Source organism: Gallus gallus, chromosome 4 (genome assembly GCF_016699485.2).
Source record: "Gallus gallus isolate bGalGal1 chromosome 4, bGalGal1.mat.broiler.GRCg7b, whole genome shotgun sequence".
Lineage (NCBI taxonomy): Eukaryota > Metazoa > Chordata > Aves > Galliformes > Phasianidae > Gallus > Gallus gallus.
This window is the reverse complement of record NC_052535.1, coordinates 79,291,427-79,316,775: the sequence shown is the minus strand read 5'-3', so window position 1 is coordinate 79,316,775 and position 25,349 is coordinate 79,291,427. Positions and strand designations below refer to the sequence as shown.

Genomic DNA, 25,349 nt, shown 5'->3' with positions numbered 1-25,349 from the left:
ACTCCCAGCTCCCCCGCCCGGCCCGGGGAGCCGTCCTCCCGCCGCCCGGCCCCGCGGCTCCTCCTCTCGCCGTGCCGCCGGCTCGGGGAGGGAGGGAGCGAGGGAGGCCTCCCCGGCCGGGCCCGGCCCTCGGCGCGGCGGCGGGAACGGAGGCCCCGGGCCCCGTCCTCCCGCCGTCCCGGCCCTGCCCCTCCCGCCACTCTACCCGGGCTTTACCTGCCGTGGCGGCGCGGCGCGGGGCCCCGGGGCCTCTGGCAGCCGGAGGAGACGGCGGACTCCGTCCCGCTGCGGCCGTCCCCGAGTGAGGCGGGCGGGACGGAGCCGGGACCTGCCCCGGGAGGCGTTACGTAAACCGGCGGCGGCGGCGGCTCCCAGCGCCACGGGGAGGGAGGGAGGGAGGGAGGGGAGAAGGGGGGGTGGGGGGGGAGGCGGCCGTTCCGTCACCCGGCAACAGGACTCAGCGCCCCGGCGGACCGCGCCGCAGGCCCCGCCCCGTATCCTTCCGCCCAGAGGGCGGCCCGGATCCCGCCGCTCAGGCGCGGGGCTGAGGGGAGCAGCGCGCGGGCCGTGAGGGGAGCGGGCAGCCCGTCCGGCTGCATGGCGGGCAGGAAGGGCGGGGCAGGAGGGGAAGTGTCCCTTTGGCCCGGCTGTGCGCTACGGCCCCGCCCGCCGGGAGAGCGCCGGGCGCCTGAGGAGAAAAGGGGCGGGAAGAGCCCGGGGATGGAATGCGCAGGAGAAGGAAGTGGGGATAATGACGGAGTGTCACCGTGTGCGGGCCCTCCGCGGGGCTCGGCGGCTCCGAGGGCATGGAGTGCAAATAGAGTGGGTTCGGGAGCCGTTCTGAAAAGAAAGGCTGCCTTTGAGAGCCGCTGTCGGGAGCCGCGAAACTTTTATCCCCGCGGATGAAGTGCCGGGTTCGTCAGAGCTGTGTACTCACGGAGGGGTAATGAAAGAGCAACGCTTTTAGCGTGGTGGATGGATGAAAATAGGCCGCTGTGAGACTGAAAATACGATGAAGGTGGCACACCGCAGTGCTAATTAAGTGTCTTAATTGGGAAAATAATAACGCCCTCTCGGATGTGCATTGGGTCTGCTCATTTCTCAGCTGTATGAGTACACACAGGTGCAAGGAAAGTCAACATTATGTAAGATGCCAAAGTAAGTCAGACCGTGTCATCCTGAGGGTTTTCCCTTTACTCACAGCCTCGCAGTGAGGTGTGCCGTCCAACCGGGCTCACAGTACCACTTCTGTCCATGCAGAACCTTTGCTGGAACGTCGCTCCCTGCTGACAAGATGATCCCACACCGGGGTGTGGGCATTCCAGAGAATTAAACCTGTGTGTGAAAACACATCTCATAGAAACCATGAACGCATGCCAAGGTAATAGCCGCTGCCTCCCCGCCTACATATTTATTTGTGATACATGACAGCAGTGTTACTTTTATTTCTTCTTTATTTTCATTTTAGCTAGGGATTTTTATTATTATTATTATTTTTAGATATTCTTTACCAGGCACCGAATTTAGTTGTATGATTGACTTAGCTAACCAAATAAACCTATTTTTAAAGTTTAACGTGCAGGACTGTGTGGCTGCATGAGCTACTGACGTTGTCCTGAATGCTGCCGAGGCAGTAATTGATGTCATATGAACACGGAGTTAATCAGGGCAGCTTCTTCCAAATCTTGGGAGTATTATGGGAGTGCTCTGAAGAGAAAGCAGCACTTCAAACCCCGTGCTGGAAGAGCAGAGTCATTCCCTGAGCTATTTAATTACTGTTTAACATATTTTCTTGTTAAGAAGAGCTGAAACTGAAAACGGAAAAGCTTGGGGAAAAATTCTGCTGACTGTTTTCTGCTGAGTCACTCCACAGCTTTATCAAAAGCACTTCACCAACACAGCAATACAACTTGCGCCAATCAAAATCAAATCTCCTTTTGTTTTCAAGCTCGGAGTCTGAGTTCCCTTTCTCAAGATAGAAATAAAATACAGCAAAATGTGGGACACCTGCGATTTGTCTGAAGTGAAAATTGGCACCACTTTAAAATGATCTCCACACAGGCTGCTGAGCATATTTTCAATGTATTAGCAATGTATTTTACAAGTACAAATCCTCTTACCTTGTTTAACTCTTTCTATGGCTTTCCTGTGTTAAAAGCTCTGTGGAAGGGCCAAACGCTCTGATTATCAGTGTTGTCCTAATGGAGGAAGTCAGAGCATGCAAACAAATGACAGATTATTCTGAATATTCACATAGTTGCCGCGTGACGTTTCAAATCCACAGTCCTGCCTTTGTAGCCAGGTCTCAGGAATACTGATAGTGGATTTTTTTGTTTGCTTGTTGATTTATGATGAGTTTTATTTTCCTAACAGCCAACCAGATTCTGGTCTCCCTTTGGCAAGCGCTTCAGAAACAGCTGGTAATTGACCATATGCCGTGCTGGCACCGCTGTGAGCTTATTTCCCACTTGTCCTCCTGGTCAATCAGAGCTGCTCCATGTGCTGCAGGACAGCTGGTCCCTTGGCATGTGAAGCAGCTAATGAACTTTTCCTCTGAAAAACCGTGGGGATAGACAATGCTGACTCCAATCAGTGTTGTTTTACTTGCTGAACTGATATCAAAGGTGAAGGTTCTCTAAAGGAGCATTGTGTGACAATCAAACACACAGCATGAACAACTGGGTGGGTGTGCACTGTAGGTAACTACGCTTGTTTGGAAAATCAAAACCAAATGATCTGTGCTGAAAAGAATGCTGAACAGACGCTGAGTGACTGATAGATCTGTGCCTTTAGCTGTCAGCCTCAGCAAGTACCACTGTTTCCCTTTTTCATTCTGACCCCTGCTGGATAGGGTCTCCAATGAATTTCTTAGAAATTTATAAATTTCACCATGTAAGATTTTCTCCTATTCAGGTTCGTGTTAAAGAAGGAATTGCATAGCAGTTCATCAGTACAGTATGCGGGGCTTATAAGCATTTACTCTCAGACATCTGTCATACTTCCCTGCAATTGGTCAGTTTGTAATATTCCTTAAAATCTCCTGCTAGGTGCAATAAAAAGCTGAATTTCCTTGAGTAGGGCTTCTATATCACTTAACTTTGCAATTCCTGAGAACCATTTAGTTGACAGTCCCCTATTGTTCACACTTCGTTAACAGTTCATGTAAAATACTTGATAGAAACAATCTGCCCATTCAGCATTTTAGAAATGGAGATGGAGCAACATCCACGAGGGAGCAAATGTAGTTTAAAAACAACAACAAAAAATCAACTAAGTGTGCAGGATCTAAATCCAAACATATACATACATTTATTGATAATTTTAAAATCCAGAAAATGGACCATCAAAAGTAATGCAATGCAAGGAACATCCATCACATAATGTATTTTTTGGCTATCATGATGTACTGCATATAATTACCTTTTTGAAACTACTTTGCTTAATTGCATGAAGGCTTGCATAACTTTTTTAGTACTCTTCACAGTCAATTTCAGGTTTTGAATGAAGAGCCATGCAGAATGTTCACACCTCCCAGAAGTAATAACTAAATTCAAATAACACATTCAGAAGGCATTCCTCAGCACCAGATCAGGTTGCAGATTCCTTTTTACTGATCCTTCCTTCCTAATAATACCACTGCACGGTGAAAAAGCTAGCTGGAATTACCCACAGCAGCAGGGGAGCAGGGGGCCACTTTCTGGTTAGCATCAAGGACCTCATCTACATGAATGGAGAACAATGTAAATGTTAGTCAGATCTGCGTTAGGCCACTCAGACCGTTTTACTTTCAGATTTTGCTGTAACAGGTTTCAGTATTATTAAAAGGGGCATAGTAGCCTGGTTAGTTGAGAAGGCCTGAGTCATTTGAAAAATCAGTTTCACAATTCAAAGAGTTTTTTGCTTTGTTTCATTTTGTTTTTCCAATTTAATTCAATTACGTTAATTATAATTAATTAATTACAGTAATACCTTGAGGAGCCTTCAGGAAGTCCAAAATAATACACGCACAGGCCTCTGTCACAGCACACTGCTTTGTGTGCAGAGCAGAGCACCTGAAGTCTACCGTAAGAAATATTCAGAACAGATGTGAAAGGACTGTGATAATCGCCTACGATGCTTTGGCCAAACAGCCAAGCAGTACAAAAGATAGAGAAAATGAAAGCTTTATCCTGTGCAATGAATGTGAAATCCCAAGTGCCCAGACAGAAGCCTCTGAAACAATAAAGCGAGGAACAGCTTTCACTTGTGATGTAATGGAAAGAGCACAGAAGTATAGTGTTATAAAAGTGAAATAATTTTCACAAGTGATGAAATACAAAGGAAGTGTTACATGCGATAGCATATCAAGGGCAATCACCATAAGATACATCAACATCTCAAAATCTGATCTTATTTTGGTAGTGCATATGTAGAAAAATTCGATGTCATAATGAGATACTAATTCAATTGCATTATATTTGTTGCTACATCAGCTATTGTCAAGCCATTAAGTTAATTACATTTTAAGTTTTAAACTAGATGAAACACATTATGACATCTGTTTTCTCCTATTTACTACAGCATTCCCGAATTACTATGTTGGAAATGTCTGAGGTTTTGGCAGCTTGCTGTCTTACAAATAGTCCATGAATACAATTAACCATCCTTGAGTAGCCTGCAGCATCAGCACCCAGTCCTCGCTTTACCCATCAGAAATATAATTATTGCTCCACAGCAATTCCACCAAGCATTTTTTCTTTTCAGATGCTGACCGTATTTTCAGTCAGTGAGCATGCTGAGAACAGGGTTGGTCACATCACACTGGCGACCGATCTGGCCATGGGTTTTGGAATGAATATATTAGAAGAATAGACTAAGTGGTTCAGTCCTTATTAACCGCTTGTGTGAAATGAAAACTGAAATAGACACATGAAAATATATCAGGTTCTTCAAGTACTTACTGAGATATAACACCTGCATTTCCAATATTGTAACTACAACAAGGAGAGCTGTCTAGTTTGTGTGAGTGACTGCAGGGCTGTCAGGCTGAAATAGAGTTGGGCATCCTGAGAGAAGGAAAGCACATTTTTCTGCCAAGAAGTAAATAGTATTTTGATACTTTTCATCTACACCAATATGCTATCTAAAATATCTTTTGTAATTGTTTGCCTTGAAATTCCAACTTAATTACATTTAGATGCTCATTTGAAGAGCTACTCATCAGAACTTGTTAAAAGAAGCAAAACTATCTGACTTTCCAAGGCCATTCTATATTTTGTACTTACATTATCAAGGTGTTTTTCCTGAAGAAAGTGCTTTCCACTGAGATGAAAACTCTTCATTTTCTGCTTTCAGTAGGATTTTATGTTGAAATTGAGGTGTCTTTTGAGTTTGATATTGTTTTAGTATTGTAGTCCTGAGAGACAAAGCAGGCATAGCTTTAACTGCCCAAATGACAACTCTGTCTGGTGTTAAAAAACCTACACGTTTATTTGGCATTTGAAGATGTCATTAAATAAAGGGACGGCTAAATCTCCAGATCCATCCAGTCTTTCCAGGCATAGGGAAGATAATCATTTCCCCTACCAAAGGAGCAGTTGTTTTTCTTTGAGGCTGACTGTAGACCCAAATAGAGCTAAATCAGAAGCACATGATGACCAGGTAACACAAGGAGAAGCTATTATAGTCCAAGTTGATGCCATGCAGGTGTATCAGAGAACACTAGATGCCAGATTTGGGTCAGAACTACAGATCACAGAGAGTAATATAATCCTATGAGATGGATCACTTAGGCTTTATTTTATTAAAGGTATATGTCAAATACAGCGTGTTTCTCAGAACAGATATTTTCTTCCTAAATGTCAGTGGTAAGAATTGTCAGTCAGTTGTTTCATGGCTTGTTGCAATATTACAGTTTTTGAAGTTTTTCTTCCTGGGAGCCTCTTTCTCAGAGGCAAGTTCTTCTGTATAGTCAACAGTACTTCACTGCACAGTTTTTCAGGTAGGAAATGAAATCCTTAAGAAACAAGCAGAGAACGCCATTCATCACCACTTTGCATCGAAGTTATTTCCATATCTGGAACTGATGTGCTGCTGTGCCAGGAAAGTACTGTATGATTTCTTTCACAGCCAGTTAAAAATTGTAAGACCTTGTAAAAAGGGATTCAGTGCACCTGTATGAGGCACTGGCTGCTTTGTCCTGATTGCTTAGGGCTGCCAGCTGACTCAGGACTCCCATATACTGACATGGAGTTCTGCATGGAGGTCTTCAGTGGAAAATGCTGTTGAAATCACCTGAAGTGTGAGCAGGTTTGGCTTTGCCAGAAGTATCTCTGGCCACCAAGACATTTTTAAGAGTAAATAGGATAATGAAACTCCCAAAACAGACTCAAACTCCCTGTCTTCCAATGCTAAAAATACTTTTTTGAAATGAGAAGTCTTTGGGATTGAAACTCTGATGCTGGTTGTATGCGTGCAGTTTAGTCAACTCCATAATGCAAAATGTAAATATTATTCCTATCTCGTGAGTGAGCTACTGAGAGTTACCGGGAGGGCAGATATGGGCCTCATCCGAAGCTATTATCCAGGCTGCTGGTGAGAGCAGTCTACTGGAAGAGTTCTCTCCATGGGCAGAACATGACTGCTAGTGCCAAATGGAAGCACTAAATGGATTTTGAGCTAAACTCAATGCTGTTCATGGATACTAGATGCGAGAATGGGCTCTCTGGAGATGATTTTAGACACTTCTTTCTCAATTAAAACTTTAAGAGTTCATTTTGGGATACATATAAGTATGTAAGTGTGGAAGACTCTGTAGAAAATTTTGCAGTCCAACATGGAAGCTAGCAAATTTTTAGCTCTTCCATGGATAATAGATGACCTGAATAGCTGTACTGCATTTTAGGCACCATGCAGATTGAACTATTATGAAGCTGTAGGAAGACCAGGCTTTTATGAGTGAATTGTGTTTGTTTTCTCTTCTTAAAGACATCATGCACATTTGGAAAAGTATGGAAGGCAGCTTCTTCCCATACAGTCCCTCAGCTTTCTGAGTGAGGGTAAACTTCCATCGTTTAGATCCACCTTCTTGAGATATCTGATACGTTTTCGGTGCCTCTGTGTGCTACTTCTCTGAATGAGGTTAAGAGTATGTAGATTCGAGTAGTTTTCAAATTCCTTGTTTCATAGAATAAGCACCAACTGCCTGGAAATGTATTGTGCAGAGAAAGTAAGGCATTCAGCTGCAGTTTCTTTTCAGCATACTCATTAACTGACTCTTCTAGACAGTCACTGTCATTACTTATGACAAGGGCGTTTCGGAAACTTGTATGAGCTAGTGGCAGAGAGAAATACTTCCTGAATACTTTGAAAGTACTGCCCATTTTACAAAGAAGGCCTCAGCAATAGCTAAGCTGTAATTTAACAACGGATTTCACTGGGGGTGGGGGTCTCATTCAAAATTAAGACAAGTGCTTATGTTTTGTTCTCAAATTTTGAGTGAATGATTGTGTCAACTATTCTGCTTGCCCCAGTTACCTGAGATGATAACCAGCTTTCATGGCTTGTTACATTCATTTTTTTTACCCATAGATGCAGAGAACATTTTACCAGCACATTTTCTTTTTCCAGCTCGCCGTCTCATCTCAGGGATTCACCTGACGTATGTCTCATAGGATGTAGCCACATTTGCAGTTTATGCAGAGGCAGGTTAAATCAGCATACTTCTTTGCTTGTAATCTTGATTTGGGGAAGGGGGATTTCTTCTAATTCTGTAATGATTAGGTTTTCCAGTGCACTCCTCTTATTTTCTGTGGTGGTAGGTTTTGTAATGTCAGCTGATATTATATTCCTTTGGCACACCTATCATTTGCATGCGCATAAGGCACTGAAGGTGCTCATTATTTTCAGCTAGCAAGTAATCTTGTTCCCACTTAATTTGAAATGCATTGTTCTCTGTATCCTAATTTTGACTTTTACAGTTATTTGCCTCATTGCATTTGGATTGTACTGCTCCGTGTTTTAATACATCACATTCAAAATCTGCAAGATAAAACATCACAATAAATAGCTACGCAGATATAATTGCAGTGGACACATTACGGCAGCTAGGGAGGTTATCATGATTCATCACCCATCAAGTATACTTCATCATGGGCACAGTGGGCAGTGCAGTACTGCTCCATTGAGTGGAAGCTCAGCAGGCTCTCAGCATCCCCAGGGCTGAATGGAGAGGGCTGTACCAACACATTTCTGCACTCACTCAACAGCAGCAGAGCTCTCTACAGACAGGCTCTTGTGCTAATATTACTGCAGCAGCAACCTATTCTCAGAATGAGTTGGGAAGGTTCATCAGAGGTTCACGCACCTGCGTTCTCCACTTTTTTAATGCTGGAGGACAAATTTGTATGCCAGTCTCTGCTTGCCAAGTGATGGCAAACCACTCCTTCACGTGGAAGCAGCAACTTCTGCTGAGATTCATGCACCTCCCAAATTAGTCATTTCCTTTCATCTCCTCTCCAAGACTGTATGAGATGGTAATGATAGTATGAGAGGAATTGTCCTGTGGGATGTATTTGGCTTGCACAACACCCACAGTAGTGTATCATATTTGCAGACAGTATCAGTTGCTGTTTGCAGGGGCTAAATGTCTCAGGAAGAGATGAACATAATGCCAACAAAAGAAATAAGCTCAGTAATTTATCTAATTTGGAAAATTTAACGATTTCAGCTTTAAATCCTCGTTTGTTCTTGCATAAGGGTTGTTTCATTCACTTTCAATCCTGTTTCCATATGACACCAGATAATCAGAAAAGCAACTGCAATGTAAGAGAGTCCACAAAAAGTCCTAGCGGAATATTGTTTTTGAATAGCTTGCTCTGTAAATAAAGGATTAAATGAAAAATATAATCTGCATTTAGTTTTGCAGTAAATAACATGCCCAGTAAGTCTCAGTGCCTGTGAGTTCTTTGGGGGAAGGACTGTGTGAGCTCTGCCACATTCGGAGCCTATAACATATGAAAACCATAGTGAGGTTCAAGAAGGCCAAGTGCAGGGTGCTGCACTTGGGTCAGAGCAATCTCAGGTATTTATACAAACTGGGGGAAGATCTCCTTGAGAACAGCCCTGCGGAGAAGGACTTGGGGGTCCTGGTAGATGAGAAGCTGGACATGAGCCAGCAGTGTGCGCCTGCAGCCCAGAAGGCCAACTGTGTTCTGGGCTGCATTAAAAAAGGGGTGGCCAGCAGGGAGGGGGAGGTGATTGTGCCCCTCTACTCAGCTCTTGTGAAGCCCATCTGGAGTACTGCATCCAGCCCTGGGGCCCCATACAGGAAGGACGTGGAGCTCTTAGAGCAGGTCCAGAGGAGGGCCACTAAGATGATCAGAGGGCTGGAGCAGCTCTCCTTTGAGGAAAGGTTGAGGGAACCAGGCTTGTTTAGCTTGGAGAAGAGAAGGCTCCAGGGAGACCTCATTGTGGCCTTCCAATACTTGAAGGGAGCATATAAACAGGAAGGGGAATGGCTGTTTACAAGGGTCGACATTGATAGGACAAGAGGGAATGGTCTTAAACTGAGACAGGGGAGGTTTAGGTTAGATATTAGGAGGAAGATTTTCACACAGAGTGTGGTGATGCACTGGAACAGGTTGCCCAAGGAGGTTGTGGATGCCCCGTCCCTGGAGGCATTCAAGACCAGGCTGGATGTGGCTCTGGGCGGCCTGGTCTGGTGGTTGGTGACCCTGCCCATAGCAGGGGGTTGAAACTCAATGATCATTGTGGTCCTCTTCAACCCAGGCCATTCTGTGATCCTATGATTCCTATATATGTTTCTTGCCTTCAGAATTCTGCCATGTTAATCAGAGACTTCTGGCAAGCACAGAATCACAATATTACAGCCAATTTTTCAATGTAGGAAAATGTCAGAGATTAGACTACACAGAGATGACTCTATGGTTAATCTACACAAATCCTTTAGTCCTCCAGGAAGAAAAAAATACTGGTTGCCAAATTTGTTGCACAGGTCCGTAAAAATAATAGCAGAAATCCAAAAAAAGTACGTGTATTTGTTGGTATATATTCATGTCTAGAAATTATGCTGGTATTGCAGATAGAGGTGCTGAATGTTATGCCTTGGCATTTCTCAGTATACTTGTACATCATTTCGTGCGTGTTTCAAGAGATTGACTGAGGTCTTGAAGGTGAATGATAAGGGAGTGTGAGTTGTGGAGCACTAAGATAATGCAGTCACCTGCAGGGTATGAAAAGGGTGGAGCTAATAAGCTTACTATGTCAGACCTCACAAAAGTTGAATATGTAAGTTGTCTCTCTGTCATTTAATAAATTTTTCAGTGTCTCACGATCTCTTAGATCTCTTTTGGTGGACTGCCTGGAGTCTGTGCCCCAGTCATAGTGAAATACTGGTTTATGATAATAAATATTCCTTCAGGAATGCATATTGTTAAGTTTCTCTTTTAAACACTGAAGTGTACACTGAACCTTAAATGTGTGCTGAGATGTCCTTGATTTCTCTGGGATTTAATTACAGGTTACAGTGTTTTCCTGAGATAGGGCCAGGAAGATCTACAATTTACAACTAATTGAGAAGGAAGAGCACAGGCTGTTAAGGTCCTAGTCTGCTCTTGTCATCCACATACATGTGTTTACAAAATGATTTTCCTATAAATCTGAGCAAAATTAGAGCTTTTAAAAATGAGTTCATAATTTACATAGGGTTTTCAGATAATAACACAAGACAAGATTAAGGGATACAGGCAGGAAATTTGTAAGGGAGAGAAGGGAGTAGTACATCAGAGCCTGTATACGAACTTCCCTTACATGAGAAGTCATTGATTTTGGAGAATTAATTCAAACTTATCTCTATAGCAAACGTGATTTGGAATGGCCAGAAGAAGCCAGGATGATATCAGAAAGGCAATTTATAAAACAAAAGCTTTTAATATATTTTGTGACCTGTATCCTGGCTCAGTAGAACTGGTATTGATAAAGCCAATGTGGCCCGGGTTATGGGCACTCAAAACTATACCTTAAATATTAGAAAGATTTGTCAGAACTTGCAGAATAAACCGTTTCTATACCTAGGAAATTGATGTTTTATAGAAAATAATCCATTATTGCAGTTCAAAATTAAGTGTCATGTAAAGAGAATTTCTTACATGTACCAATAGTTTGGGAAATATAAAAAAGGAGAGGAGTAGTCCATTATGAAATAAATTAAATCATTTGACAAAAATTAACATTATTGGAATGTATCCCTTAGATTCTTCTCTGTGCTGTATCAACAAAAATAGGATAATATAAATATTTCCAATATTAAAAAAGATAAAATTAATACATATCAATTTAGATAGTGTATACAAAACAGCAATACCTGTTGAGAAATAGAGGAGTTTTTGAGAGCAAGAGTAGCTAGCCCCCCACATCTAATGCCCCAAATCTGGGACCAGTTTCTGTTTCCTTTATACCATTTTAGCTCTATTTTTATTTGATCCTTTGCAGAACTAAAGCAGTAGAATGAAGGCCAAATTGGTTCTTCCATGATCTTGCAGCCACAAAACAGGCTGCTTGCTTGCCTGGAACTTATGTTGGAGAACCACTGATTAGTTTTGATCCTGAAAATATTTTCACATCCTGTGAGTAGTAGCAGATTTCCTAGGAAGGGGCAGCAAGGAACAGCGGACTCCAAATTTTGGCACGGTTTGTTAGATCTCACATCTGTATACTTTTTTCTCATTCCCAAGCTTGCAGTACATCCTTGTCAGCAGCCAGGCAGTGTGTGGTGTATTCAGTGCACTACTTGGTATGACACACCTGGTTGTGGTGTCACAAAAAGGGTTACTCAGTGATTCAGCCTGATGGAATTACTGGTCGCAATTGGCAGTGAAGTTATTCATAGCCATTTCTCTTTGAGTATGTAATGAGGGGAGACTTCAAAAATACGTGATGTTGCTGAGCAGATCAGTTGTGTCCATTTGGGTGCTTACAGACAGTAAATTGGAAGCAGGCTGTATGAAATTGTCTGTTGCTGTTTTTTTTTGTTTTCACAAGGATTTTTAAAGAAAATAGTACCTCAAGCTTAAAAGTCGTGTTCAAGAATATGGATTTTTGAACTTCATTTTGAAATCTGAATTCTGATTTGGATCCGAAATTATCAAATTGCCTCATCAAGCAGAGATGAAGCTTCTCCCTTGGATGGTGGCTTGTTGCACCAGAAAAGAAGGTACTGAAGCTAACAGAAATTCCACCCAGCTGATATGTAACACTTGTTTGTCATCACTAATCCTCAGAGCGCTCTACAAACTGGCCTTCTTTCATCCTATAAAGGGACAACCAGAGAGGTGAAGGGATACAGTTGTGTACCAAGGACTCAGTGTGGGCCGAAGGCGGTGCCCAGCCTCCTCGGCCTGCTGCTGCGGCCTGGTCAACAGCGCCATGCTGCTCCTCCATCCCCATGGGCACACAAACACCTTTAGCAAACATTCATCAGCTTTCCTCCATAATACTGTGTGTCTGTAGTTCACATGCATGCATATTCTCTTGCTTTCTCTGACTGGAAGAATAAGGAAAAAATCCCTTCAATTTTCGAGATGAGAAAGTGGAGCATTACAGTAAAATTAGCCCTGGCAGGAACATTTATCCCTCTGTGACCTTTTGCTGTTTTCTTTAAATGAGCAGCTCCTCTCCCTCCGGTCTTAGTGCTTCCCACTTTGTGCCTGTTCAAAGAATCAGTTCAGACTGATTCAAGCACTTGTGCAGGCAGCAGCCAGACAAATACATCGTGATCCTCTCAGCTGCAAGTGCTGCTAAAGTCACAGGGTGCTGAGACATGAAACGCTCTGTCCTGAACAAGGGACATGTTCATTTCTTTCTTCTCATGCATACAGGAGGGGTAAGACTCGCTGATTATCATATATTTGTGGAATAAGGAGTGGAATAATCTGATCTCTTCATAAGTCATGTAGCAATTTAACTGTCTGAGCTGTGAATTTTTACAACTCATTTAATTGTGCTGTTTAAATTGATGCGTGGTTTTACTGCCATGAAGGTGTTTTACACTGTCGCTGTTTTGCCTTCTGCTAAGGAAAACATAAGCTATGCAGATACAACACCAGCCACACTGGAGAGGTGCAGCTTTAACTTCAGACACGCAGTCAGGTCAGCACAACTTTCTGTCGTAAACAAGGCCTACATTGCACAGCCCCTACTAGATTACTCACTTTTTCACAAGGTCTGCCTACAGAATATGCACAACCAGTGTAGCTGGTTGTGTTTTAATAAGTAATAATAATAGGAGTCTAATTACAACAGCCGGTCTATGCGATTTCCTGTGGGCCTCTCGTAGGGCAACGATGCACTCCGTGCCTCACCACGCAGCCACAATGGCAATATATGTCGTGTCAGAGCTGTGGACTGCTGGCAATTGAGCACTGTCCATCTAGAAAAAAAGCATTGTCTGCAACTGCTATCAAGGGCTCAGCCAGGTAAACGTTTACTCCCAGGCACAGCTTTTATGACTGAATTGTCCCACTGATTTCAAAGGGATTGTGTCAGGTAGTAAGTCTTTGCAGAATCAGTGCTTTAATCAGCATGCTTAGATGTTTAATTTTGTTCTCTCCAAACATGTTTGCAGGATGCTAAACCAGTCTCATGATTCCCCATGTGCAGGATAGCTCCTCCTTGGGAAGTGCATTGCATTTCAAATGTTCAAAAGCTCAGGCAAGCAAAATCCACAGTTACACTTACTCCAAGATGTACTACGGTGTTTTGTGATAGATGTAGTGGTCAGAATATCACACAGACAAATAGGAATGAGCAAATATTCTGATAGAAAAGTGAAAATAATCAAATAACAATGTTCCAAAATCGTGTTGAATAGTGGGATCTGGAAGCTGAGGATTGGATTGGTTGCTGGAATGAATAGTCATCATTCACTGACGCCAAGGGCTAGGGTGAAATGGAAATAAAAACAGGTAGAAAGTGGGGCTTTTATGGAAGGAAAATCAACAGTAGGTTTTTTACTTGTTTTCCCTCCTCTTCTTTTAACATGCATACAGTTCCTGTTGTCTCTTTTTGCCCTGCTGTCTTGCTTTTCCTCTCTGTGTACCCTTTTTATACTTCTGTGCGGCACAAGGAATCAGTTTTGCCTGATACCACCAAATCTGTGTGGTTTGTTGAGTGCTCCTGTCTGCCAAAAATCAATTACACGACTTTGGCACTTGATGTTTCCCCCTAATGCTTAACCTGTTACAGATCACTAAGGAATTTAGTTGCAAAGGTGCTCACCTTCTTCTTTGTAAGCAGCAGTGCCCTTGAAGGTGCCTTGACCCTTTTCCAAGGAGCTCCAGGAAGACAAATGACATGTCTGTGCTGTCCAGATCGATCTGCTGCAAATCTTCTATCTACTTCTTGCCTTCCCTCACCCACGAAGCCTGCCTCTCAGCATGCACTTGCAAATTCAGTTGGGCACCCGACAGCTGAGTATGTAGGTGAGAAATTCAGACACGGATGGTAGCTGGGTCTGTACCTGGGTTCCACCTCTCTGCCAGCAGGGTGATGCCCATGCACTCCAAAAAGGTGCTGACATCTCCATGCTGGAGATGTATATGGTGTACAGCACCTGGCTTATGAGCATGATTTTATTTTGACAGTGTAATTAAAAACATAACCACCGGGTAAAGAACCAGCTTTCTAGAAAAGGTTGTGAAGAAGTTGAAGTTATCCTCCAGCAGTTGTAAATTATATTACCATAATTACGTCTCTGTTGTACAAGCTGTAATAATTAAAATCTAATCCACAGTACAATCAATACATGTTGCCATTGCTCTCACTAACGTATGCATAGAAATAGGAGAACAGGGAGAAGCTGTACATATGTACATAAATATATATACACATTGAGGTTAATACTTGGTATTTTCTCAGCCAAGATAAACTGCCAGTAAACATCATTTAATGTTAATAAAGTAATATTAACAATTAAAAAAATGTTAAATGCTTACTAGCAGTACTTTGAAGAATGGAGAAGGAAAAAGGCACAGATGAATAAACAACATTATGCTACTGCACAAAAGCAAACATCCTATGGGGTGATATTTAGAGTGTTGCATGTTGGTAAAACCAAGCAATGCTTCTATGCTACTCAACACACTAAAGGTCTGGATTTCAGAATTACTTGAGCTTCGTTTTGTGGATTGAAGAGAGCAAAAATCCATGGGAAAGCAACAGAACTGATTGCTTTCCCTAACCCTTCATGGCCAGAATATTGACTGAGATGCTGCAGAGAAATTGACTGTCTGAATTTTTGGATCTAGATGATTTACATAAGTTTTGCATGTTCATAAAGCAATGAGGGAGTAGGATATTACTGACTGACTGTCACTGAAAGCACACTTGGTGTAAAATATAATGATCTCCCTCTTCACAAAGCAGCATAGGACTTGCAGAAATGGAGGCTGAAAATTTAAGTGTTTCCATAAGAAGAGCAATTTAAACAGAAAGAGATTATTTCGGGGCAGTACCGAAATACTATGGCCAAGACTGTCAGAAGCAGCAGCATGCAATAGGAGATTAGACAAGGAGCCAACAAACTGAATTCAAATCCTTCTGTTATTGATCTGCTCAGCAGTTGTGATAAGGTCGGTTTCTCTTTCTCTTTCCCTTTGCACTCCTTGCTGTCTCCTTTATGTGTTTTGACATTTTTGGTACCTTTGACTTTTATCTCTTTGGAGCCTGCCCATCTTTCCCTGTGTTTCCCTAGTGTTTAGCACAGTGTGTCTCTGCAACCTTGTGTGACACTGTAGACGCTACTGCAGTACTAATTTAGCAGGGAGAAAATGAATTTCCTTCCCAGGCAGAGAAACTACCCCAGATATATATTAACATCTGAGGCTTAAATTTTAACAAATGGTTCTTTGGTTCTGCGGCATCCACTTCGGCATACCATTGACTTCACAGTAGCTATGCTGCAGAGTGAAGCTATACATATGCTGCAGACAGCTTTCCTTTGGCTGCAGACTGCAGAAAGTTAGACTGGCATTAACAACTGCCTGCAGCACAGGTTACAGTAAAGTATATCATGTTCATATCATCATTACATACCTTGGATTCCTCTGTAAGCTTCAAGTCTGGGGGTGAGGAGAGCCCTTTGAACCATAAATACATGAGCTTGACATGGTGAACTATGCAGCTCTGTCCTTCAGCTAGGAGAAAAAAATACTTTTATTCCACGGAGATATTCTTGAGACTACTGAAGACCAAATCAAGACTCGATCTCCTCCCTTCTTTCAGAAAACTTGGAGACATTTCTGTCTGTCACAGATACTACAAATATTCTTAATGCACCTATATATCTGAGGCAAGGTGAAGTGTAAATCTTCATTCACAACGCTACTTGGATAATTAACAAGTGTGCTTACAGCTAAGTGTGCAATAAAACAGTGCATTATCATTTGTTATGCAGTTTGTAGAGGGCTGGCGATTTTCTTAAATGGAATAGAAGGAAGACTGTAGAAACAGGAGAAAGTTATTGGAAACCTAGGGAAAAGAGGACTGTGGATTTTAGGATGCAGGAAGACAACAGAGAAGTGTACCAAAGGAACAGAGGATGAAGTACGAGTGAGAAAAGAGGCCTGCTATTCTTACAAGGAATGGCCTTATAGGATAAGAACTGTTTCACTTTCCTTAATACAGTATCCTTGATAAGGCCCCAACCAAGGCTAGGAAATATTAAATGTAAACACGGAGGTGAGAATCCATCTGACTGAGGGTGTATCCAAGAGGATCTTTCTTTCATTAAAGTTCACTATGTAGTTGAGAGGTAAAGATTGTTAAAAGTAATGCACATTTGAAACTAATTGTGTCAGCAGCTACATGAGTAAGTTCAGCATTAGGCAGAAGTGCTTCACTGCTTTCCCTAGCAAGGGAAGCACGGCATGACACAGACGTCTCTGACTGAAAACAAGTTCTCTTTTTTGTCTCTCACTTGCTGTCTAAGTTTAACAAACTTATTTGCATGCACTTCTCCCACGTTTTCTGATAGTTTTATCAATTGCAGGCAAACCCTTGTGCCACGAAATGCAGCACTTTCAACTCATCGACACAAGCACCGAGCTGCAGTATTTTCTGTCAAAAAAAAAAAAAATCAGGACATCAGCACATTTGTTTGTACTTGGAAATCAACACCATTTTTGAATCTTCCCAGAGAAATCGCCCTGCAAAGCAATTTCCCACCCTGGATTCAGCACTCCGCTTCTGCACCGTTCCCAATCCCCGCTAATCCTGGGCACAAAAAGTCCCTGTGGCCGACAGTGCTGCTGCGGGGCACACGTGGTGCTGCAGTCACAGGGATGGCCCTGTTATGGAGCTTTTCACCTTGATATGTTGCCTTGCATCAAACAGATAATGTACAGGCCTCAAAATACTCATCCAGTAATAGTTCAGGCAGTTAGTAGGAGAGGTCCTGCTGCCATATGCAGACCGTTCTGCAGCAAACAAGGGATCTGTGGGCTGAACCCACGTAGCATCTCAGCAGTGCACCTCCACAATTGGAAGCTCATCCCCAAAGCAGTACTGCTAATTGCTTAATGTTCTTCAACAGGTGGAAACTGCAAGTAAATCAGCTTTTTGTTTGATGGCATTTACAGAAAGATTCCCTGTGCATGCTCGCAGCCGGCACTACCATTCCTGACAGATTAATGGTGTGCGTTGCAGCGGCTCCTACAGACACCACTCATAAGTCAGGTCCCTGCTGCAAGAATATCAGTGGCTCTGGAAAAATGTGCTCTGCTGAGGACAGGGCAGGACACCAGAGAGAACTGCTCGCTCTTTCCGGTCGATTGGACATCCAGCCCACTTGCACTACAACTGGCCTGGTCACATGCAGTGTGCCGAAGCTGAACGTGGCTGCTCTCAGCTCATGATGTGTGGTCCGAGTCTGATCTGCTGCCTGATCCCTGCGAGAGTACATGAGGGTGGTCGAAGGCATCTCATCATAAGCACGGAGCTGTGATGATCATTTATGCTTTGGAAGACATGCTATATAGCTACCCAGAGCCCTGGCAGTGCAGCTGGTGTGGCTCAGCGTGAAAGATCAGCACAGGAATGAGGATGAGAGCACAGAGCACAGCCCCACGCACTCTCACCACAAGCTATCCCTGTGTTATGGCTGTGGCTGAAAATAGCTGCCCTACAATGAGTGTGAGGGGAGCAGAGCTCACGGTGAGCAGAGCCACCAGCCTGGCTCAGGGCTTCCCTTCTGGCAGAGTCTGGGTCTGAAAGGGGGAACTTTCCATTCTGAAACTTCCACTGCGATGCTCATGCACTTCCCTAAAGTGGAGGTTTGCACAACCTGAAACAAACCTCTTGGCCTCACTGATCGTCCTGTGGGAAAATAAGACAGATAGAGAACAAACTTCACTTCCTTTTTCCCCCAATTCTCTCCGTGTTTACAAAAAATTACTTCCTTTTTCCCCAAATTCCCTTTCTTCTACTGGGTTTCACAAAAACACAATCCCAAATACTGTATGCCCTTAGAAATACTTTTTCTGAGCAGAACTTGAATCTCTCTTCATGCTCATTTCCAGTGGCAGTACTCCATGATGAATGAACTATCTTTACAGTTTAAGCAGAGCAGGTCAGACCCACAGTTTAAGCAGAGCAGGTCAGACCCCACTCCACCAGTGGTGTCTGCAGCTGTTTTCACAGCACCAGCCCGCATCCTGTCCGTGTTTACGCAAACACTCTTATCCCATTTATTATTGCCAAACTCCTGCCCATCATCCGCTTCAGAGAAATATCAGCACATGACCTGGCACGCATCCCTCAGAGATAACCCTGCTGGTTATCGCGCTCCCCACCTGCCTGCCCCCTCCCCTCCTTGCTGCCTTTGCACTCTTATCCTCCGCAGGATCTCCCTTCCAGCATTTCCTTCCCCGTTTGCCGTGGCAGGGAAGGATTCAGCTTTCACTGCTCATTTTGTGTTAAGTCAGAGGTATTTCTGTAAATACGGAGGCTGCACATGCTCTGTTTCGAACTCATGTCTATGGGAAGCTGTGACTGAGTTTGTAAAAAATGCATGGAAAAAAAAAAGAAGTTTTCAAGACTCCTTCAGTGCTGCTCAGAATGAATCATCCATACCTAAAAATTATGAAAACCTCAGAAATGGCACGTTAACATACCTAGGAAGAACAAGTGCCTGGCAATGATATAAAAGCTGTCTGTAGCAGGATGTGGAATATAATTACAGGCTCAGTTTTCTGAGAGATGAAAGAGGCAATTCTTCAGAAACTTGGTTCTGTCTGCTCCTCAAAGACCCCGAATAAAGTGATGGAATTTTGGTCCTGCTATACTGTTCATATTAATCAGAAAAACTCTTATGGTTTTGTTTGGTTGGTTGGTTTTTCATAATGCCTTTACCAGTACAAATGCTTCTTGGAGAATGATGGCAATCACAATACTGGTATTTCAGCCTCGATGACTGGTAATGCTAGAAGATGGCTGTGGGCAGTAATTCAGGTTGGTGCAGCCACGATGGGTAAATCTTCTCCTGATTTTTTAACATTTTTATCCTTTAAGTAAGTGTAGGCAGTTCTCAAGGCTTCAATTTATATTTTGCAGTGGATTTTCAGACTTTTAGGTATTCATTCTGCCTGTCCCCTCTTCAGGCAGAGCAGTAGAAGGCACAGTCACTAATACTTCCACTCGATCCTTTTAGTTTGCAGTTTGGTTTACTTTTGTGATTGATGCAGCAAAAAATGCGTCAGTCCAGGCTTTGCGTGAGATGAATAGCAACCAGCAGCTGCTCTCAAGCAGGATTCCCAAAAGCACCTGAGAAGTCCACTGATACTCAGATAGATAGAACATGTTTATGTATAGCTCTGCTGCATCTGACAAGGCTGCACTGAATGACTACATCGCATTTCAGAAGTGGCAGAGATGCTGTGAGGTCTGAAGATGCAGTATGACAGCATGTAAAGAAACTCAAATTAGAGGCAAGCCAGGTCACTCTGGAACTAGAATACAAGCTAGCCCTGGACCTGAATTAACCCAGCAGTCTGCCCTGGCTCATTGACCCTGCCAGAGTGCGTGTGGTCATTAATCTGGGTGCAGCATCATGCTCATGCCGACCTCTAGACTGAAGCTACTATTTTGGATGGCTGTGACATGCAGATGCAGGAATTTGCTGGCAGGCTCACGGCACTGTGCTGCACACACCAGCAGGCTTTCTCTCCTCAGTTCATCAAAAGCCTGATGAAAACCAAGACTAGGACCTTCTGAAAACCCATCCGTATTGCAGGAGGATGAGGTTTTCTGCTCAGCACAAATATCTGCTTTGGTCGTTCATGTAAACAGGTGGAGAAAGGAAGCGGGCAATGAAAACTGGGGGAGAAAAGTGAAAGGCAAATCTGCTCAGGGTTAGGGATAATCTGACAGAGCATCCTTAATCTGGGAGGAGAGGCTGTAATCGCTGGGCTGGGCTGTAGGGTGCCCAAAGGAAGTGTTGCACAGCTGGGGGCTGACCGGCACCTTTCTTGCAGCTGTTTCTTCACTGCAAGCTTTTGAAAATAAATGATTCCTTCTCAAGCACATCCCAATACATCAGTGAGCAGTGCTGGAAACTTCTCTGCATCATTTTATCTTGCGGATCCACGTAGAAACCGTCCGACTGCTGTTAACATATATTAGTTTAGGGCCCCTCAGACTAAGGAAACTCTGTAATTCTTAGCAGGGTACTTTTGAACTTACTAATGGCCTTTTATTTATGATTTCAGGGTAGAATTTACATTATCATCTACAAAAACATGCTGAACTCACCAAATCCAGTGGATACATTACTGCTGGAGGTTTGGCCTCAAGACACTGAATGGTAGTTTAGAATAATTGAGACATTTGAGCCTGAAAGTATCTAGGACAACGTGTTACCCCGGTGTTCATGCTTATATTGGATGTGATGTAAGGATTTTCCTCTGGAATTCATGGAAAAATATTTTGGGCCTTACACTCCTTTGAAAATCTAAGCCTTTGCAAGTTCAACAGGGTGAAAATACGACTGCTGCACAGAAGGTTTTGCTTTGATGAAGCATCTATCCCATACAGAAAGGGGAGCAGAAGGAGAGGATGTGTTATTGAGAAGATTTGGCCCGCAGTAGTAGGAAGCAGGGCAGTACAGCCACACGAATTTCCACTTGATGGTAAAGTTGTCCTTTTTGAAATTTGTATTTGAGTGTGTTTATGTTTTCTAAATTGCCAAAGAGGACAAGGCCGTCGGTGGATACATTTATTTTTGTTCTGTTCCTGTAAGGATTCCTCTGTGTGCCTGCTCACCTCTCTGTCTGTCCCGCCAGTAAGTTCTGGACCTATTTATCAGATTTGGTTTTAATTAGTCATAAGAGTGAAAGTCCCACAAGAAATTACATTCCTACAGGTCTTGTGGCAGAAGGTATCCAATGGGAAAAAGTTTTGCCTGTGTGCTCAGCAGTATCTGATCTGCTGCTAGCAAATTGCTATGTGTGCTCTGGGCAGGCAATCCAGTATGCATACACAAACCAGACATCTATTTAAATACATATATTTCAGAACAAGACAGAGTATATACCACCTCTTGCTCAAGCTGGTAGTTACCAGACAAGGAAAGGCTGAGAGATGGATGAAAGCTCAGCACAGACATAGCAGTGAGGAGGTCCTCAAGAGGGCAGAAAAGGGGTAAAGATGTGTAGGGAGATAAGGCACAAATCCATATGAAACCAGATTTGATTTTTTCTGGGGCTGATGGGACAATAGTCTAAGAACTGTGAGACTTAGGTGGCAATAACAGAAAGAATAAAAGTTAGTTAGTCTGGCTGAGGCATGGCTTATTGCTTCCATGAAAAATGGTGTTGTTAACTGTAAATTGGATTATTCCATTCTCAGTCTATCGCTACAATATGTGATCTATGCCATTTGGTTTAGCTTGCAGCTTCTTCTCTTTCTTGCTTTGGGATGCACGTATGTATACATTGCATGCAAAAGTAGGAGTGGTAGTGACTGTTCTGCAGGAAAGATGCTGGTTTGCATTTGTGAGAGCAGCAATGAGATGTTTGTTAGGAGAAATGGAGTCAGCGTATGTCCATGGCTTAATTGGAGTGAGCCGAAGTGGGTGTACACAACATAAAGCCAAAATTCTCACCATAGCCTTTGTATTCAGAGAAACGTCTGGGCAGCAGGCATGCAGCAAGAGCCAAATATCATGGAAGCCTCAATGCTGGGTCAGCTATCCATTCCTGTTAGCTTCTTGGAGTATGGGTGCTTCTTTCAGCTTAAAGTGATGAGATTAATTTAGGTTCCTTGGCTTCATACTTCAACCAGCAAGAGAGCAATATATTTATGTTGAGAGAAGAAAATATACTGCTTGTGAAAAAGACTCACTGGAGAACCCTGGAAACAGAAAAGTCTGCTACTTCTTGTTCTGCTATTAAAAATAGTAAAGCACGGGCTCCCTTCCCTGCTCTGTCACAAAAAAATGTCTCAGTTCTGACTTGAGGACACTAGATTTATGCAGAACTATTTGAATTGATGGGTTCAGGTCCTGGCAAAGGAATTTCATAAGGCTTGAATGTTGTTAGAGTCCCATGAGTAATTTATATTGCATGTACATGACTTATTTGCACATTTGTTGAGCTCTAACCTATTAAAGAAACATTTTAGAAAGTGTGATGAATTGGAGAAACATCAGATATCAGCTTCTCTAAATGTCTTCCTGCAGTGGAGGACAACTGTTTTCCCCAAATGGAAAACCAAACCTTTCAACCAAAATGCAGTCAGTGTTAGCTATCTCAAAAATGCTCTGTTTTCACAGGTTTGCAATGCCTAGGCCAGAGGAGGCTGGAGGAAAATGGGCACTCGTCATGGAAAGGCAGAAGACACTGTGACAGCAGGTATGTGACTGAGAACCAGAGAGCTCACATGAGGGAGAGAGAGCTGCAGGAATGGCTGGCTTCAGTTGATACCTGCCCTTTATTACATGCTAATTATTCCCACTACAAGCCTCGATGCTCTGCTGCCCGTGCTCTGACAGAGCAGCTCAGGTTTTGCCCCTGGGCCCAGGTACCAGCATGCAGGCAGTGGAATGATTCCAGCACGTTTCAGACAACATTAAAAGATTTTGACTGAAAATCTGGTGAATTCAACCTCAACCAGTGAGTAGTCACTGTTTGGGTGCAGTTACCTGCCCATGGACACCTTGAGTTCTAGATTATAATGTTATGCAAGATTGTCCCAGGTATCACTTTGCCATTACAGAGAATAAGCTATGTTTCTTCACCTGGGTGCCCTTCAGCACCCCCACAGTGCTGTTAATTCTGAATATCTCAACAACTGCAATTGGCCCTTTAGTTGCTGCAAGATCCTCTGCCTCGTGCAAGTTGTAGTCTTGTCCCTGTGATTTCTCTGTTTCTACACAGAGATAAAAATCAATGGTGGGACACACAGAGCCTTTTTCCTTCTTGCAAAGGGAGAGTTTTGGTTAAGGAAAGGGTGCGGCAGCAATCCCACAGGAGTAAGGACCTGGAGAAGCTGTGCTACCCCCAGGCCCCAGTGCAATAGTCCCTCTCATCTGTCTACCTCCACGCCTCCACCGCTGTAAAACTGGTCCTCAAAACGTGGGCGTGTGTTGCAGGACAGAAGGATTACAGTGTGAAAAACCCCAGCAGCTTTAAGCAGGAGAAGGAGAATGAATTACAGGACTGGAGAGAGAAAGGAGACCCAGAAGAGCAGCAGTTGATTCACGCATAAATCAGCAGAATCTGCTATCACCCAGCCAGATTACTGAGTTATCCATCCTGAACCTGAACAGCTTCCAAATGCTGCACTGCAGATTCAGCTTATCTAATTCAATGCGTTTCAGAGGCTTCACTACTCTGCGTGCCTCTCCAGACTTATTTTGCAAAAATGTAGGAAAAAACAGCAGCTACCACTCACACCACAGCTCCTGAATCTGTTGTGCTTGAGAGTGCTCTGTAACCACCGAGTGCCACTTTCCCAACAGATGCTGATTTCAAACAGAATAGCCGAGATTGTTATGAAAGGCGGGGTATTGGTCCTCTTTTTGAGGCTTTGCTGCAGATGTCACTCATGACCATAGTTATTTCTGGTTGAGTACAGCTCCATGTCTTCTAAAGCCAAGCAGCAGTCCCTGAAGGCAGGCTGTGTCCTTCCTAGAGATTGGCTTAACTTCCTTCAAATACACCCACCCCACAGGAGAGGACTTGATCTGAACTTACAATGTGAGTCAATGCTCCCAGCCACCTCGGGCCGTGTTCAGGAGAGTGCTGGAGTGGGGTCCCATGCTCTGTGGGGAACGCAGGACATTTCTGCTGTGCAGCCCTTTACCCAGGGTAGGAAGGGCTTTGGCAAACCACTATCCTACATTAGCTGGCCCATCCTGCATGTCGTACCATGGTTTGCTCCATGCAATATCTCCAGCAAACCCATGGATGTCCCCTGAACATCTCCTGTGCCTCCACCACAGCAAGTCACACGAAGCTCATGTTTTGCACTTCTGCATAACCCCATTAAGGCCCTCCAGAAACTGGGCTGGTACAGTGTCTTCTGAGGAAAGAAATATTCCACGGTGATGTTCTGCCAGGGAAAAAAAAAAATGTAGTCTTTAAATATAAGAGTGGATTTATTACATGAGAAAAATCTAGAGTGCATTTTGTCAATATGTTTTTAATACTTTCTGATTCGGAGGAAAAAAATTTATTACCACTGCAGGTGCCAAATCAACTGCTACTTCCCAGCCATCCCCGAGGAGGGGACAGCGTGTCACCTGGCTGTGGGCAGAGGCCGAGGGCAATGACAGCTGGTTTTTAATCACATATCACCAGGTTTAATATAGCTCAGGTTTATAGTGGTTATTTACTGGCTGTTTTATGACCCCTGTGACGTGACTCTGGATTTCCTCCAGTTCCTGGTAGACAAGATCTTGTGTGTTTCACTGTTCTCTTATTCTCAAACTGCTGTCCCATCCCCTTCCTTGTGCCTCAAGGGAGCTCTGGTTGGTTGGTCACTGTGTCCTTTTTCAGGTTTTGGGATGTCTTTGTCAGGGTTTCAGGTGAGACCTCAAGCAGATGAAGTATCTATGGACCTCTTAAAGCCCATGCCACAGTAGAAAAGTTTGACTGGTATAAGTATACCAGTTAATCTTTGAGATGCACTTTATTCCAGTAGGCACAGGCATTTGCTGTTGTTTTACTGTCTGCCTTCTTATTTATGATCTTTATGCTCATACTCAGTGCAGAAATTGCACCTCTAACTCTTCCGTATGTCATCCTGAAAGCCTTCAAAAAAATCTCTCTTCTACTTTGTTACCACAACCTGCCCTT

At 43.4% G+C, this 25,349-nt stretch overlaps 1 protein-coding gene and 1 long non-coding RNA gene across 8 annotated transcripts in view; one reads left to right on the top strand and one right to left on the bottom strand.

Annotated features, from left to right (window-relative positions):
- The window catches only part of KIAA0232 (uncharacterized protein KIAA0232 homolog), a 65,362-nt gene extending 65,059 nt beyond the window's left edge, over positions 1-303 (bottom strand). For all 4 annotated transcript variants that reach the window (XM_015285823.4, XM_040699511.2, XM_015285824.4 and 1 more), the window contains exon 1: positions 217-303. The gene's annotated coding sequence lies outside the window, so the exon portion shown is untranslated. The remainder of the gene's footprint in view (positions 1-216) is intronic.
- A 419-nt stretch (positions 304-722) lies between these two features.
- LOC107053298 overlaps positions 723-25,349 on the top strand; it is a 60,135-nt gene continuing 35,508 nt past the window's right edge. For all 4 annotated transcript variants that reach the window (XR_003074852.3, XR_003074851.3, XR_005859325.2 and 1 more), the window contains exons 1-3: positions 723-1,158; positions 1,261-1,381; positions 22,823-22,901. This is a non-coding gene — a long non-coding RNA (uncharacterized LOC107053298). The remainder of the gene's footprint in view (positions 1,159-1,260; positions 1,382-22,822; positions 22,902-25,349) is intronic.